The following is a 17,304-nucleotide window of genomic DNA, read 5'->3' on the forward strand; positions in this document are numbered from 1 at the left end:
CCAGAGACTCTGATTCTCCTTCCTGAGGTAGAGCCCAGCAATTTGTATTTTTAAAGCTCCCCAGAGGAGACTGAGGCACAGTCAGCTTGAAAGTCACAGATTGAGACTCGGTGCTGAAAATTCTAGCACGGAGCTCTAGAAAACTTGAAACAGGCATGGATTCTTTGGGACCAGAGAGGAAGCATTTTGATCTTGTCTCTATCATTTGTCCGTTATATGGCTTTGAAGACATTGATTCTCTGAGGATGAGCCTCAGTTTCCACATCTCTAAGCCTATGGAGATAATACCTACTTTAGAGGATTATTATGAGGATTAAATTAGGTGACGTTTGTAACGGATGTGTAAGACTGCTGGGTGGTTTATTTAGGATAATGATTATTATTTTCTGGCCTTGGTTCTGCCCCTAAGTATTTAAGTGAACTTGAGCCTCCAAACCAGTTTCTTCATCTTCAAAACAGGAGTTTTAGACAGGAAGAGCAATATCAGAGGAGTCTTGGATTTTTATTTATTTATTTATCTATTTTTTCGGAGCTCTGTGTGTCTATGAAGCAGAGAGCCAACCTTTACTTACCCAACCTGGAGAAGAATCCTAGCCCTGCTCTAGGATTTGCAGATAAGGCTGGAGGAGGGCAAATAGCATGACTTTAGATTGACCATCCCACTCCATAGTTTGTTCTCTGTAGAATAGAAAGTTGAGATAGTTTCTAAACAGTTGATCTTTTTTCCCCCAGCTTTACTAGTTGATATCCAGAAGGACTGATGAGTGAATACACGAAATATATTTCACTTTAAAATCAACCCAACAAAAGATTGTGAACTCTTACTAGAGTACTTACTATATGCCAGGCATTGTTCTAAGTCTATCTTTTATCTCATTTTCCTCACTTTCCTTTTATCTCATGCCTTTAAGAAATGTGACGCTGTTATGATTCTCATTTAGCAGGTGAAAAAACTCAGGCACAGAAAGGTTAAGTAACTGCTCAGGGATCACCAAGACCCTGAGCGGCAGCATCCTAATTTTGAGTCTGACTACAGGGTGCGTGCTATGACAGGTGGTAGTGGTGTGGTAATTGGTGGTGAGAATCCACGATGGTTATATCCAGCTTTGTTAATGTACATCAAGTAATGGTTTTTATGTGTGAGAAGGTGGTAAAGGGCAGGAGAACAAACAGGAGAAATTGGTGGTCCTATCAAATTGTAATCTGAAAACCGGTCTCAAAGTAACCTAGGATGTCGGTATTAGCATTTCTGAGCAAAGGGCTGGAGAGGGAGCTTTTCCATTCTCATAGCTCCCTCCTTAATGACTATGCAGTAGTTGAGGCATGACTTCTGATTGGCAGAGAAGCTCTACATGGAGTTACGATCATTTTTTTTAACACATGAAGATGATATTTGAAACCTTCTCGAAGGCACGGAACATAGAAGGCTGTTCCTGAACAAGCCACACTTTCAGAGATCTCCACATTGATAGTTGCTGAAATGATGATAGCAAACTCCATCCACTATCTGAGCAGATTCAAATCTGTATAGGATAAGGTTTAGCTAAACCAGTTGACGGCTGTGATGAATGAGGGAGTGATTTTGGATCCAGAGGCAGATCTTGCAGCAGAAATAAAGAAAAAAGAAATAAAAAAGAAATAGAAAGAAAGAAAGAAAAAAGAAATAAAAAAAAATTAAAAGAAAATTTTTTAAAAAACACAAAACACAGTAATTCAAATATGTGATGTGATGGAACATAATCCATTTTTGATGTTGCTAAAAACTTCAGACAGTGTTTATATTTGATCTGAATTGATGCCATTCAAAAATTGCTTGTTTTAATATTGGAGAGCAAGAAGGTGGGCAGGATGCGTCTTCTGACATGTTTTCCTAAAGTTGTCTACGTAAACATAATTTGTTGGGATTTCCAGAAAATTTAAACTATTTCCTGCCTCACACTTCCTTACAATAAAGGAGATCTTTACATGGAATTTGTGTCACCCATAGGAATTGCTGGTACTTTGTCTTTTAACTAAGAATACAGAGGTTGGTGAAGAGCAAATTTCAATTTCAATATGTATTTTGGAGCTATCGGTAAATTGGGTCGCACTGTGAAGGTATTTTGTTAAAATTAATAAAATAAGATGAAAACAGAGGGAGGCAAACCATAAGAGACTCTTAACTCTAGGAAACAAACTGAGGATTGCTCGAGGGGAGGTGGGTGCGGGGAATGGGTAACTGGGTGATGGGCATGAAGGAGGGCACTTGATGTAATGAGCACTGGGTGTTACATGCGACTGATGAACCACTAAGTTCTAACCCTGAAACTAATAGTACAATATATGTCAACTAAGTTGAGTTTAAATTTAAAAAGTTTAAAAAATTAATTTTCCCAGGACTGCTGATAATCTGAACATTCATTTGGGAATGCCCACGCTAGCTTTTCTGTGCACAGAGCACAGATTTTCCTAGCTCTACCACTTATTCAGCCCTGGCACCTTGGGTGAGTGTCTGAACATCTCCCTGTTTTCTCACTTTTAAAGTGGGAGATAGCAACATTATTTCTTTCATATGGTTCCTATGAGGATAAATGAGTTAATATATCTACAGCACCCCCAAAGACTTCCTGACACAGAGGAGGCATCTAATAAGTGTGAGCTACTACTGATATAGGGCGGTTAGTCTTTCAAATCTACTTTATACCTTTGTCCATCTTCATACGAAGGCCGTTGCACCAGGAGTCAGATGGGGTGCCTTCTAGCTTAAATTCAGGCTCTGCTGATTGAGTGACATGAGGCAAATCACCAAGCTTCTATATTTGTGAACTAGGGCCAACGAGATCGGCCTCAGTATCTCTCCTCCACTGTGCACTTAAATTTGGTCACCAAAGTTAACATTTTCAAAAAATATCCATATTAGCAGGGCATGCTTGATTATTTTTTTTAATATTTTATTTATTTATTCATGAGAATACAGAGAGGAGAGAGAGGCAGAGACACAGGCAGAGGGAGAAGCAGGCTCCATGCAGGGAGCCTGACATGGAATTCCATCCCGGGTCTCCAGGATCAGGCCCTGGGCTGTAGGCGGCGCTAAACCGCTTAGCCACCCAGGGCTGCCCTGATTATTTTAATATCTTGTACACTTTGTAACCACTTTCACTATTAAGAATTTGACTAGAAGCAAAGTTTGGGAGGGTTTGTACCAGAGCTACCACTTTTCCACCTTTAGAAATTAGGTTTCTCCATCCCTGAGATTCACCCACAGGTGAATGCCTGCTTACTAGCCAATTAGTTATTCTAGCCCCAAAATAATGTAAACTGGTTTAAGGTTGATTCCTGGGCTTTTCCAGTGAATTTTGATATTACTAGGGTCTTAATTTCAAAACAGAAACCAAAATAAGATCCTTGATACAAGGATTTCCATCTTGTTGTGGATTTCTCAGAGGTGATGGCCATCCAACCAGGAAGATTGCTGTAACTCATGTATTTTAAGAATGTGGATCGTGACTTGCTTTCAGTATAGAAAAGGAGTATCAGTCCATATTCATTACAGTGTTTTAACTTGCAGCACAGCCGAAAGCTTCCTAAAGATGAGGGAAAATTAAAGCAATGTCTCTAATTTACAGTTTAGCAGGAAGCTGTACGTGGAGAAGAATGTACAGCATTCAAAGGATCCGTGTGTGTTTGCAATAGGAGTGCACGGTGGTACTTCTGAGGTTCCCGAGGAAGAGGATCTGGGTGTGGTTCGGTGGGTCTGGGGAAATTCAGTAGCCTGCCTACACCAAAGAAGATGTAAGCGGGCTGCCTTGTCCCCTTGGAAGGAGGGCAAGAGCTGACCAGTTCCAGAAAGCACCCCCACTGCAGGAGGCCTCTTGGCAGGATCTGCGGCTTCTGAATATATTCCTTCACCGTCTTGTTCTTCCCAGTATCTTGAAGAAAGGAAGCAGGCATGAGGTATTAGCATCTTTGAATGTATCAGCACAGACACAGCTTTTCTGAATTTCACATATTATGTTTTTTTTCTCTCTTTCTTGGGGGGAGAAGAAGAGGGTCTTGTGTTGTCAGGCAGGTAGGTCTGCCTAGGACTTTGGGGCCACGACAGGAAAGCTTCTGGATTTCTTGTATCCCTGTTGTTGGTTTCCTGCTGCCGCCATGGTTCCTGATTGCCTGTCTGTGTTGTCTTTTCCAAAGGCTGAGGATGGCTTGAAAGAGGAGGCAAAATTTGAATCTGCTTGTCTGGCCAGGGTAGGGGGGAGGTGGAATTTTGAAATCAGCTTTGTATTTTGGATTATTGGATCTATAACCAGCAGCTTAGTACTAGCAGGCTTCAGTAAACTCACTTGTGGGACTTGCCATTTAAAAATCAACCCCTTGGGGATCCCTGGGTGGTTCAGTGGTTTAGCGCCTGCTTTTGGCCCAGGACATGATCCTGGAGTCCCGGGATCAAGTCCTGTATCGGGCTCCCAGCATGGAGCCTGCTTCTCCCTCTGCCTGTGTCTCTGCCTCTCTCTCTCTCTCTCTATGTCTATCATGAATAAATAAATAAAGTATTTAGAAATAATAAATAAATAAATAAATAAATAAATAAATAAATAAATAAATAAAATCAACCCCTGCCCCTTCGGGTTTTTTTTTTTTTTTTTTGGTGGTTTTTCTTGTTTGTTTGTTTTGGTTTTGTTTCAATTGCTCTTTTGTTTGTTTTTTTAAAGATTTTATTTATTCATGAGAAGACAGAGAGAGAGAGAGGCAGAGACACAGGCAGAGGGAGAAGCAGGCTCCATGCAGGGAGCCAGACGTGGGACTCGATCCTGGGACTCCAAGATTATGCCCTGGACTGAAGATGGTACTAAACCAGCTGAGCCACCCAGGCTGCCCTCCCTCAGTGGCTCTTTTGATACTAAGATGCTGTGTTGAAAAAAAATCGAGGTACTAATTGATCAGGAGCCAACCTGCAAACAGTAGAAATAAGCCCACATTGACCCAAGCAGAGCATTGTGTGGTTCAGCAGTGGCTGCACCTCGTTCCCCTCTTGAGCAGAAATGCAGGGCTGCCTCCCGTGGCTTTTAATGAGTATGAGCGGAGCTTTCCGATGTTCAGGAATTTGATCTCTCTAAGACCACAGGGTCAGGGACGAAGAACACGCTTTTTCATGTTAGAGTAGACCCAGGTGTAATTTGTCAGATTTAGTAACTGTGGAGGAAGTGCCTAAACTTCTGTGGCAGGAAAATTAGATGGGGCCTACCTAGACAGTGGAATTCTGAAATGGCTGCAGTAACAAGAGAAAGCCCGTTGAGTTGCATCTGCAAAGGGAGACTGAGCAGAATGTTTTCTTCCCCTCCTCCCTGCCTCTCATTTCAGGTTCACAAACATGTTGAGTTCATTCATTCATTCATTTAGATATAATTTTCTCAGCATTTTTACAAGTGGGAGTTAAGTGTTGATGCCACTCTCTGCAGCGTTTGTAATTGTGTTTGCACAGAAATAGCTACACTGTTCCTCACGTTTCCTTGTTCTGATCAGTGCAATAGTACTTTGTGTTTACCCTGTCAGAAAAGCTTCAGATGTTTTTATTTCCAATTATAAGTTTTGTGATGCATCATGTATTTTGCTGACAGCCTTCAAGTTCTTGAAATTGCAGACAAATTAACAGCAGATATTGAGTAAGAGGATTAGGAAACCAATTGGCAACTCGTGATAGAACTCGGATATGAGGATGAGTGGAATGGGCTCATTTATTTTATTTTCACAGTCCTACTTTGTGATTAACTTGAGAAAGGAAGAAAAAGAAGAAAGAAAAAAAGAAGAAAGAAAGAAAGAAAGAAAGAAAGAAAGAAAGAAAGAAAGAAAGAAATAGAAGGAAAGAAAGAAGAAAGAAAAAAAAGAAGATAGAAAGAAAGAAAGAAAGAAAGAAAGAAAGAAAGAAAGAAAGAAAGAGAGAGAGAGAAAGGAAGGGAGGGAGGAAGGAAGGAAGGAAAAGAAACATCTCCATGTTTAGCTGGAAGGTCCTTTCGCACTAAAGAATAGGACTATACAAACAATATTGGTTCCTACCACCGTCTCAGGGATTCCAGCTTTTATTCAGGAGGGTTCAGAAAGGTATTGGCACAGAGAAAGGTCTGTGTGTGTGTTAAACAAATATGCACTCTGCTTTTACATGATTCTGTTTAAAGGCCCAGGCTAGCATTTCATTTTTCTTGGCACAGAGCCCATAGACTCTCCCATATGAAACCTATGGGTGTTTTGCCCTGCTCTAGAGTTACAGGCTCTGTTTACATTTTTGCCTGTTCCAGAATGCAGCTGACTGTTCTTAAAGCCACACGGGATCAGATTCACTTCTGGTTTAACAAATGCCCTGTTTATTTGAAAAAGGAGAAAGCAAAAACGATCACTTTGCTTTCCACCTCCCATTCATAGCCATCTCAGTGAGTACCAAATCCAAAGCCAGGTTGTGCAGAGCTTGTGATGTTGGATCCCGCTGGTACCTTTCCACCCTGCTCCCTCCAAACCCGTAAAGCCTGTCCTGGTGCCTTTATCTGACACCTTGGTGGTGGCTGTGTGGAAGCATGGGGAGGGGGCTATGGAAATGTTTGTGTGTCTTCAGTTATCCTTAATATCAGCTATTGGCATAAATTAAATTTTTGCCTGCACGTTCTGAGAGACAACCTCAATTAGCAGACAACAATAACAAGCTTGCATTTGGATGATTACTTCAATCAGGGAACTGTCACATGTATTCTGTCGTTTGGGCTTCACAGCAATTCTAAGTAATTAAAATTTAAGTTAAAAAAGTAATTCAGACAATTGAAATAAGCAGAGTATGTATTAATAACAATAATTAATAATAGCCAGCATCTACAATTGCCTGTAGGTCAGATGCTGCTCAGTATTGCCTCCTTTTGACAGAGGAGGCCAGGATAGAGTTCTTGACAGAGACGGTGGTTTGCCCAAAGGTATTAGGGAGAAATAGAACTAGAACCCAGCCTTCCTATGCTGAGCTCTTTAGACTAAACCAGGATATCCTAGTAACCAGATGTCCTTCTACTCCTTGACCTGAGGCAATTCAGGAAGGGGCCTCTTGGAAGACTTAGCTTTTTCCATCCAATTGCAGAAAGGGCGCACAGAAATCCAGGCTAGTACTCTTCAGGAGCTCTCAGGATTCCGGGTAAGGTGCTCCTAGGGGGCAAATAGGGATATTGAGGGGACAGATGAAGGAATGATCCAGTATTTGTTTGCTTGACAAGCTGCAGAGCCTGGGATTTTCTGTGAAAAATCTGTGTCTCAGTGTGTCATAAGACATGAATCACCTACCTCCTTCTGGTCCTTCTAATCCTTCTGCTCCATGGAGACAACTCATGATTCCTTTGCACACACATCAGCGGGGTGAGGGGCGGGGGTAAGTATTGGGTGCCTGTGGCTTTTTCCCTCTGTGGCACCAGGTAGCAGCTGAGAAAGACAACAGCCCCGGATATATGCACCAAGAAGGAAGTGCTGGCAGTGTGCCTTGCTGAAGTCAGGCCTGCCTGGCATGGGCCCACACATCATGCTCCAGAGAAGACCTGGCCCTTAACACCGAGACTCAGCCGGCTGGCTGGCTGCTGAGTGTTCTTTCATTTTCTCATGTTACACTAACAGGCTCCTTTTTAACCCATAGTCGCTGCTGGTGGATGGAAGTTCTTTAGGGGCAGGGACCCTGTCAGCTTTGTTCTCTGCATCCCCTGGGGTGGCCCAGTACCTGGCACATGGTGGATGCCCTGTCCATATCAGATGAATGAATGAATGAATGAATGAGTGAGGGTGGTGCTGATGTTTCTGTGGCTGATGGATTAACGGTCTACACAGATGAGTCATGAGCTGCAGAGGAAAGAATATTTCCAATGTGGGATCAAGTGTAGCCATGAATCTACAAGGAGGACTAGAGAGATGGTAAGCAAGATGGAACCAAACCGAGCACTCAACTATGTTTGTGAGCTTTGTGAACGTATTTGATCCATCCTGAACATTCATAAATGGAGAGAGTATAACATCTCTCCAGGTGAGCATGCTTTAATAAAAAGGTGAGGAGTGGGAGTAGTTGGACAAACCTAACCTTGAAGGCAGTGAGAATTTTCAAAGGAAGGCTCCAACAGTATTTTTAGGCTCTTTCTTGTCGTTTCTTTACTTCAGATGCCATATCCCCATGCTAGGACCAACTATAGAAGTTTCTATTAGATTTGAAGACTGTATCTTCAAGCTGCAGTAAAAGTAGTCAGCATCAAGTATGAGTTTGGTAGGAAGCTAGACAGCTGGGCACTCAGAAAGTTCTTTTGGACGTTAGAAACCAGTTATCAAACGTGTGGTATTCTCTTTTCTTAATGGCCAAATTCCCAGTGGTTGAATTTCTAGAGAAGAATTAAAGTCGTGTGGATTCTGTACCATTTATTTTCAGGTTCTTTGACCAACGTGGATTTCTGATTTTATAACCTGAGCTGTAAACATAATGTGAATTTCTACAGGTATTACCAGATACTTAGTGCACTGGGGTCCCGCTGGCAGTCTTGACCCAGATTTGCCTGGTTCCAGTCACTGCTGCTGCCCTGCCTCCCCACTGTGCACTTCTGCCCTGTAGAGCTGATGCGTTCACTAGTAAGTCCCAGTAACTCCCCAGGTTCATGTAATCCTCCAGGTGATCAATGATGAAAGGGCAGTGGGCCTTGGAGCACACATTTTGGAGGTTGCCGCTGCCACCGAGGGCTCCCCTTTGGTCAGGCACCACATCTGGACAGCCTTCCTCCCTTTCCCCCCTTCTGATGTGTCTGCATGCTGCTAAAGTAGCTTCACAATAGGGGCATGATAACCAAAGCCATCCTCTGTTCCCCATTCCACAGGAAAGAACCCCTCTGCCATGCTAGGCTGCTCTGTGAGAAGCAGTCAAGGCATGATGTCACTCACCTCCTGAGGATTCACCTCTAAGCCCTAGGAACTTGTTGGGGGACAAGCCAAACCACGTTGAGCTCAGGGACATCCCTCTGACAAGGAAGGCTTTGTTGAAACTGGTCTGGGCTCTTCCTTCGCACTCCCTCTCCCCTTAAGCCATTTGTTCCTCAGGTTAATAAACTTCTCGACCTCCCCAGTGGGGAGATATACCCTGAAAGGTCCAATCCCCAGACTGGACGTAGCTTAAACAACCCTGTTCTCCCTACTGAAGGGAGGCAGTGGAGGGCAGAGGCCACAGGCTTTTAGCCTTTAGAGACAGCTGTCCCCAGCACACTGAGTCTCAGTTTTATCCTTTAGGGTTAGGCATTTTACCTTGTTAGGCATTATTCTATCTCTCTGAGCCATAGTTTCATCTGTCAAATGGGTATGCAAATTGTAATAACTACTACCTATTAAGCATCACCCACATACAGGTACCTTATATAACATTGTTTTTAAGTGTCACATTGACTGAGCCTTATTATAAAGAAAGTAAAATCATCCCCATTTGGGAGATGATAAAAATTGAAGGCTAGAGAAGTTAACTAATTCATCCAAAGACACTCATTTCCTAAAGTAGCAGAACTGGAAGTCAACCCCAAAGCCTTTATATTTTTCACCATTCAGTTTATTTTTATGGGACTAAAAACGGGGTCATGTATGTTAAGTTCCTGGCACTCAGTAAATGCTCAGTAAATGTCATTTTCTCCCCTGAAACGTAACAGTTGTGTGGTTTTTATAACGGCTGTTATTTGTGTTTGTTCATTTGTTCATTTTGGCTTGTTTGTTTTGTGTTTGCTCTGTTTTGTTTTCTTTTTATGTTCTGGTATATCAAGGGAGAAGTGAAAGGGGGCAGAAAAGAGATGACTCAGCAGCATTGTCTAGGAAAATGATTCCTTCTGTTTGTGTGTGTGAGAGAAAGAATTTTTAAAAGCAAATATTGTACAGTTTCCTTGCACGGCAGGTTGCTTATGATCTGGGTAAGTGGAAACCACTTAGGAAAGGCACCCCGTACATCGGTTGCATTTGGTCGAAAGACGGGGAAGCGTGACTAGATGTCTGTTAAATGAAGACATGGGCGCATTTTTAAGGTCACTTATATGAAGTATCATTTGAAATGTATGAGTAATGCTTGGTAATGCATTTTCACCCAGGAAAAATAAAGGTAATCTTGGATGGGGACTATAAATTGAATGTGGAATGTTCCATGAGGGCTGCTCAAACAGGAAGCCAGTGGCAAATTTGAAAGCCTGTGGGTACATAGAATGTGCATGTATTCTGTAAAGAGTAGAAAAGATGAGTTATAAATCTACATTAATCCAGGGGAGAACATAGGAAGACTGTTTTGGTCAAATATTAGAAAAGATCAGCTTGGTTAAAGCGTAAATATGGTTACTATGACTAATAACGTCCAAGTATGAAATTTGCAGCAAAAAAGGAAAAGGCAACAAAGGGAAACACCTCTCATATAGAGGCAAATTAGAGGAAGTGGTTAGGAACCAGCCTAAGTAAGATTCTTCCCAAGATAAAATTTCCCAAGACAGCATCTAAGGTTCTGGTGATATTATTGGGTAATTCAGATACTTGAGTCCTCATGCCCCTAATGTCTGGCATGGTGGATTTAGGATAGATCATATCCCTATACCCTGCACCCTCCACCCCCAAAAAAAAGTCATGCTAAAATTTCATCTGAACCTGCAGTAAATCAACATTGAAGGCTAAATAAAACCAATGCTGTTTATAAGGGAAGAAAAAAGAGTTGACACATGATTATCTGTTTTTTCCTAAAACTGGTTAGGCGCTTCTTTTACATATTATGTACAAAATGATTGTACATAAAACTAAGTGCCTCTGATGCTCTTGGGCTTCATATGGAAGATCACTGTTTTCCTCACTAGATTTCAAGCTACAGTATGTATTGAAATTGTGGGACATGTCAATCTTAAGACTGAATCCACTAAGATGTACTGACTTTCCATACCACAGGAGACTTCATGAGCAATGGAAAGTAGCTTGAAGTACCATGGACCTAGAAAGAGGACTACCAAAGACAGAAACGGGGGTAAAAACTTTTTATTGTCTTGATGATTTAAAATTCCATACCCCTATCACTAGCCATAGTGGAGGGGGTCTTCATTTTTATTGTAAATCAGGAATCAATAGGGAAAAAAAACTTTTTAAGATTTTATTTATTCATGAGAGATACAGAAAGAGAAGAAGAGACATAGGCAGAGGGAGAAACAGGCTCCTTGTGGGGAGCCTGATGAGGGACTCGATCCCAGGATCCTGGGATCACAACCTGAGCCGAAGGCAGACGCTCAACCCCTGAGCCACCCAGGTGCACCCGGAAAAAAAGGCCTTCTTGCTTTGATATTTACAGAACAAAATAAGAGATGGCTAGACAAAAAACTAATCAGGTGTTTGTTGACCGCAAAACTGGTTGGAAATAGGCTGTTGGCTTGTTACTAGCCACCTTCCTGCTCTTTTTCTTCTTTTCCTTTGGTGTTATGGAAAGAAAAAAAAAAGATTGTGAAAAGGAAATTTGTTTAAAAGACTCAGTTTATGGGCTTTACTTTTATATTATTTAAATAAATGAATCCATAGGAAGCACTGGAGAATCAGGATTTTAGGTCCTGCTTATGATGCCTCTGTTACCAAACATTCCCCGATACCTCCCGTTTTTTCAAAGGGAACAGCAAGGAAGTTCCTTTTCAGCCTCTCCCTGCAAAAGATAGAATTCTGCAAGGACAAGTATTTACCTGTAGGTCGAGCAGATTGAGTAGAAAAATGGAAAACCTAAGTGCGTGTGTATAATGCTGGCCCTGACCTTTGTGCTTTTAGACAGCTCTTACCAGAGGCGAATTCTGTGTGGTTGCCGCTGGCATAGCAGCTTCAGAGCAGGCCGGTGAAAGGCAAGGGGATTCAGGGTATCGAGTACCTTCCTGCGCTCAAACACATTGTGTGTGCTGTTCAGTCTTAGGATTAAAGGGAGGATCTCGTACTAAGGAAGGTACGAGGTTTTTAAGCTTATTTGCTAGAGGAATTACCTTCTGGAGAGTTCGAAGTCTCCTGAAAAGCCAGAGAGAAATACGATCACTTCTTTGGAAATTTTGAAATTTGGCTGGCTTGTAAACCACAGGCTTAACTGTGCTCTCGAGTCCGTTCTGAGATTTTGTAACTGCTGAAATTTATGATTTTCATTATAAATGTATTTTTGCTTTGTTGATTGCTGCAATGAACAGAATAAATGGATTGCTGAGGAAGGGGAATACAAACATGGCAGAGAAAATCCATTCTCTTTGTCCATTGACTCAAATCCTCTTCTTCTGAACGAGACCCAAAAAGCTTTGTCAAAAGAAAGAAAGAAAAAAATAAGAAAGGAAGAGGGGGCACCTGGATGGCTCAGTGGGTGAGTCCCCTGCCTTTGGCTCAGGTCCTGATAGTGGGGTCCTGGGATCGAGTCCTGCATCGGGAGCCTGCTTCTCCCTCTGCCTACGTCTCTGCCTCTCTCTCTGTGTCTCTCATGAATAAATAAAATAAATAAATAAAATTAAATAAAATAAGTAAAAACTTTAAAGAAACTAAGAAGAGAAAAAAAAAAAAGAAAAGGAAAGTAGTTGCTACAGAAAACCATCAAGGAGAGAAATCAGGCAAAAAGTAGACGTCTCCATTCCTAGAGATTGTTTTTCAAACTGTGTAAACTGTCTTCAGTTTACCAGATCTCACCTGGATGAAGATGTTACAATTCCAGTAAAAATTCATACATTCATCCAGTTTTAGTCATTCAAGAATGAGCATCAGTCATCAGAGAGCAGTGGTATGTTTTTCTTCTGCTGCTTAGCACTGAGCGTTTCAAAAGCCGTATCCCCACCAAAAATATACAGAGGGATCGTAACATTATAAAGAATGTATATAAATATAGAAAGAAAATGAAAACTGAGAGGTAATATACCACAAATATAACAGCGGTTTTCTTTTATGAGTGTTCTTTTTTTTTTTTTTTTTCCTTTTCTTTTCATTCTACTTCCCTGGTATTTTGTATCTTCGTAGAGTGGGTAAGTTGTATTTTTACAATCAGGAAAAAAAAGTCACATTCTCCAGTCATAAAATGTGTGTCTGGGGATAATTTGGAAACGGACTCTCTTAATTCTAGCTTTATGCTGTCATTGTGAATATAGTTCTTGTATCCTTGTGGGCCTGCATGTGTGCACACACTTTAGAGATTACCTGTGTCCCGGGCCATTGCAAACGTTGGGGAGGTGGAGGTGTCTGTCCCAATCAACAAGTGCTGTAGGGTTGCCTGGCTGAACCTGGAAAGAGTCCCTGAAAGCTCCCTGCCTCGTGTGTCATTCCATTGAGAAATTTGGTTTCCTCTTTTTAAATCACACTCTCCAAAGAAGGTGGAACCCAGGTGGCTTGTTAGGTGCTGCGTGAGTGAGAGAACCCAGACTTCTTTGGTGCTGCATTTTGATTCATCCCTGAATGTGACACCCTGGGTTTTGGGTCAGTAAATCTGACTGTATAGGAGGTGACTTGAGTGGAGGAAAGCCTGGTGTCTACCTTTGCTTATTTGTATTCCGGTGCTGTAACCTCCCCTCCTCTCGTGTGTCTTTGTTCTATTAATCTGCAAAACAGGGCTCGGCTTGTGATTAGTCCTTGGAGCTTGTTTCTATTAATCAGTCTGCAAAACAGGTCGACTTGGATGCTTTTGTTTCAGAGCTTAATGCGTTCTCCTTGTCAGGCTGTGGTTCAGGCTGCTTGGTTTGCCTTAACTGGGACCAGGCAGTGAAATTTGGTTTTTATATGATGATGGCATTGTCAAGAAAGAAAACACCATTTGAAAAGACAACAGGAAAATGCTAATGTAGAATTGTAGAGCTGTGTTTTAGGAGGAGGAAAAGTTTATAGAAAATATAACTTATGTAAGTAACCTGGTTGTGTTGTACAATAAACTAGTGAGGTTGGCCAGGACAGAAAATAAGGCATTATTCATATTACATAGTCTGGAAGTATGGTGTCGAGCAAAGGTTGCCTATTAATAATAATTTTATGTGTATTTGTAATGTAATTCTCTTTTGATACTTAAAGTGGGAATATCGTCCTTTCAAGCTATAGTATTGGGTAATTATAAGAAGATTCAACCCAGTCTTGAGAATTTCTTTACTTTTTCACCCTCCCTTGTGCCGAATGACCTTGCCATAGATTAAAATTATTCCACCTGTTAGGTGGGGAAAACTCAATATCTCAATTTTCTTATCTTCATTATCAAGGGACGTGCACTGACCTAACTGTGGAGATAGAGTGTGGGTTAACTGAGTGATGATTATAAATTGCTTCGTAAAGTGCTCATTATCACCATTTTAAAAATTCTGCGAACTCTAATGTGCAAAGGACAGAATCACTAGAAAAGAATTTTAATGCATAACTTTCCCCAGTGACAGCGACGCTGTGGGGAAAACACCATTTTCTATCAGAAGTTGTCTTTTACATCTCCAAAAATTTCTAGTAAAATTCAGCATTTATTATTTGTGAAATAACTGCCCGCTCCCCGACTCCCCCCACAAAAAAAAAAAAAAAAAGAGAGAGAGAGAGAGAGAGAGAGAGAGAGAAAGAAATCTGTTCAAGTACAAGCAAGGAGCAAACTGTCAGAGTCCCAAATTAAATTTGTCATCAGTGATAAATTTAGTGCTGTAAGATACTTTAATAAGTGCTTCAGTTTGATTTATTGGTTTTGTTAGTTAACAAGAGTATATTATGTCTTGTACAGAACTTAGCAGAAGCAATTTCTGACTAGACCTTCCTTGATTAAAAAAAAATGAAAGTCTCATTTTAGTCGCAGTGGTAATTATTTTAGTACTAAATTGGAAGGTAAGCACACTGCAGGCTTGTCATTAATATTTTTTAAAAAAAAGAAAAGAAAAGAAAAAGAAAAATGTCAAAATGTGAAAGGGAAGACATTTGAAAGGTTCTGGTTCTTTATTTTTGTACATACTTTATTTCCTTTGTGTGTATGCGGTGTCTTGGCTGTTTTACTGGTTAGAGCTTTAAGTTGCAGCCCTTGCATGTATAATCACTAATGAGTGTCAGGATTCAGCTGCTAATTTGAAAGGCTTTGTGGCTCTTTCACCCCAGACACTAGCAGCTTCATTAGGCTCTGCTTTGTCCACCCTGCCCTTTGTTGGCCTCTAGATCACAGTTAAATACCAACATTACACCAACACCCCTTCCCCCCGCGTTGAAACAGTCCAGACCTGATTCTTTTGGTGCATATCTTATCAGAATCTGCTACTGACATAAACTTGGGTGCCTCTCCAGCATGCCACATAATTAGGATTACCTTCCCCCAAAGAGGCCCTATTTCCTCACACCCCGGTGGTGGTGGTGGGGGGGGGGGTTGTTCAGTTGATTAAAGATTTGAATTTTAGAGCATTTAGTGAATTTCAAATACAAAAAAATAAAAAAAAAAGTTTTATATAGCATAGTCTTTAAAATATGTTTGTTGGGCTGCTTTCAAAGAAGCAGCAGAAAGGTGTTTCTTTTTTCCTCGACTTGGGAAAATACAATTTATTATTAATGGCATCAAATAAGAAAAAATAAAAGAAAATCTAATGGCTTTTTTTTTTCTTTTGAGATTTGTCTTTGGGATTGTACTCTCCTTAAAATCAAACCAGATAGCAAGCAAGCAAAGAGGCTTCTGTTTGTTGTGCTCTTTTAAATATCCTGAGAAATAAAATGTTGGCATGATCTGTCAAGCTTTTGATTGTCAGGAAGGAAAGCCTTTATTTTACAGTGAATATTGTTTGTAGATTCTCTCCCTGCTGTTCCCAATTCCCAGAGAAAATTTTCTGCATTAGTTTAAAATTTTACCCAGTATTTGCTATTTAAACAGAAGTCAGATGGAGGTATCTTTTGGTATGGTATGTGATTTTCAACCATGAAAATGAATTTTTATAAACTTTCTTTCTCATCAAATCCAGTCTTCCAAGCCAGGTCTCCGTTGATCTTATTTTGAAGTGGTTTGAATTCTCCTTCCTTTTTACAGAGAGTCATAAAATTAGAGATGGGAAAGAGCTCTCTGATTGCATCACTTTTTCCACCCCTTTGGCCAGTGTGCTCTCCCTTCCTCCAGCATATTCCCTGGTGTTCATTCAGCGTAGTTTAAGATACTAAGACCAGGGAGGCTTCGTGTCCAGTCCCCTCTGGGAAAATGTCCCACGGTCCTTGACATGTGGATATGCTTTTAGGCATACAAACTAAAGTTTGCCTCTGCTTTGAGAATGCTTCAACATTCTTACACACTCACTCTCTTTTCTTATTTCTTGTTTCTACACCCTTGGGAACTTTTCCTGTCTTGGTCAAGGAGCTTGTATGTATTGTGAACAAAGAAACAATACACACATACTTGGTTTTGTCTTTTTATCCTTCTTATTCAAAATGACATTAGTTAGGGGGTTTTCTCATTATGAAGCATGCATCTAAGATATGCCAAAATGTGAATGGTTTATAAATTTTACCTATAAATGAATCTCATAAATCCTTAGCAATTTCATAGATCCTGGAGCTTGTCAGAATCTTGTTAGTATTGAGACTTTTCAAGAGTCTAGAAACTAGATGAGGACTCTGTGAACACTTGTTTTTAGACAGACAGAATTAAATATATTGAAGTTATTGGTATTTATTTATTTATTTATTTATTTATTTATTGATGATAGTCACACACACACACACACACACAGAGAGAGAGAGAGAGAGAGAGGCAGAGAGAGAAGCAGGCTCCATGCACCAGGAGCCCGACACGGGATTCGATCCCGGGTCTCCAGGATCGCACCCTGGGCCAAAGGCAGGCGCTAAACCGCTGTGCCACCCAGGGATCCCAAGTTCTTGGTTTATAACACAGGATCATCACTGCTCTATGTATAGGCCTTGTTATTGTCATGATATTTATCCATTTATGAATAGTGAAGTAAACACCTATTAGCCCACACATAGCCAGAGAACTAGCATATAATAATTTGTATTAATCTATGTGTTTTCCTCTTTTATCCCTCTCTCTTCTGCAGGTAAACATTAATTTGAATTTTGTCTTTATCATTCCCTTGCTTATTTAGATTTGTCTTCACACACACACACACATGGTTATTGGCTTTAAACATCATAAAAATACTATGGGTTTCTGTTTTACTTAAGATAGAATAAGCTTCTAACAGATTGTACCTCCTACAAATAACTATAAGCTCTGAAAAAATAAAAAAATAACAACTTAAGGGCTTTGGAAAGTAAACACAAGCAGGTAGATTTTTGGAGGGGAGGTGAAACTTGGAGGAAGCATCAAGCATAGTGTGAGTTTTCTATTTCTGTTGGGCAGTTATAGCA

The 17,304-nt window shown here is 40.7% G+C and overlaps 1 protein-coding gene across 2 annotated transcripts in view; it reads left to right on the forward strand.

Annotated features, from left to right (window-relative positions):
• The window catches only part of MPPED2 (metallophosphoesterase domain containing 2), a 176,442-nt gene that overhangs the window by 86,153 nt on the left and 72,985 nt on the right, over window positions 1–17,304 (forward strand). The window lies entirely within an intron of this gene.

The sequence above is a fragment of the Nyctereutes procyonoides genome, unplaced genomic scaffold (genome assembly GCF_905146905.1).
Source record: "Nyctereutes procyonoides isolate TBG_1078 unplaced genomic scaffold, NYPRO_anot_genome, whole genome shotgun sequence".
Classification (NCBI taxonomy): Eukaryota; Metazoa; Chordata; class Mammalia; order Carnivora; family Canidae; genus Nyctereutes; species Nyctereutes procyonoides.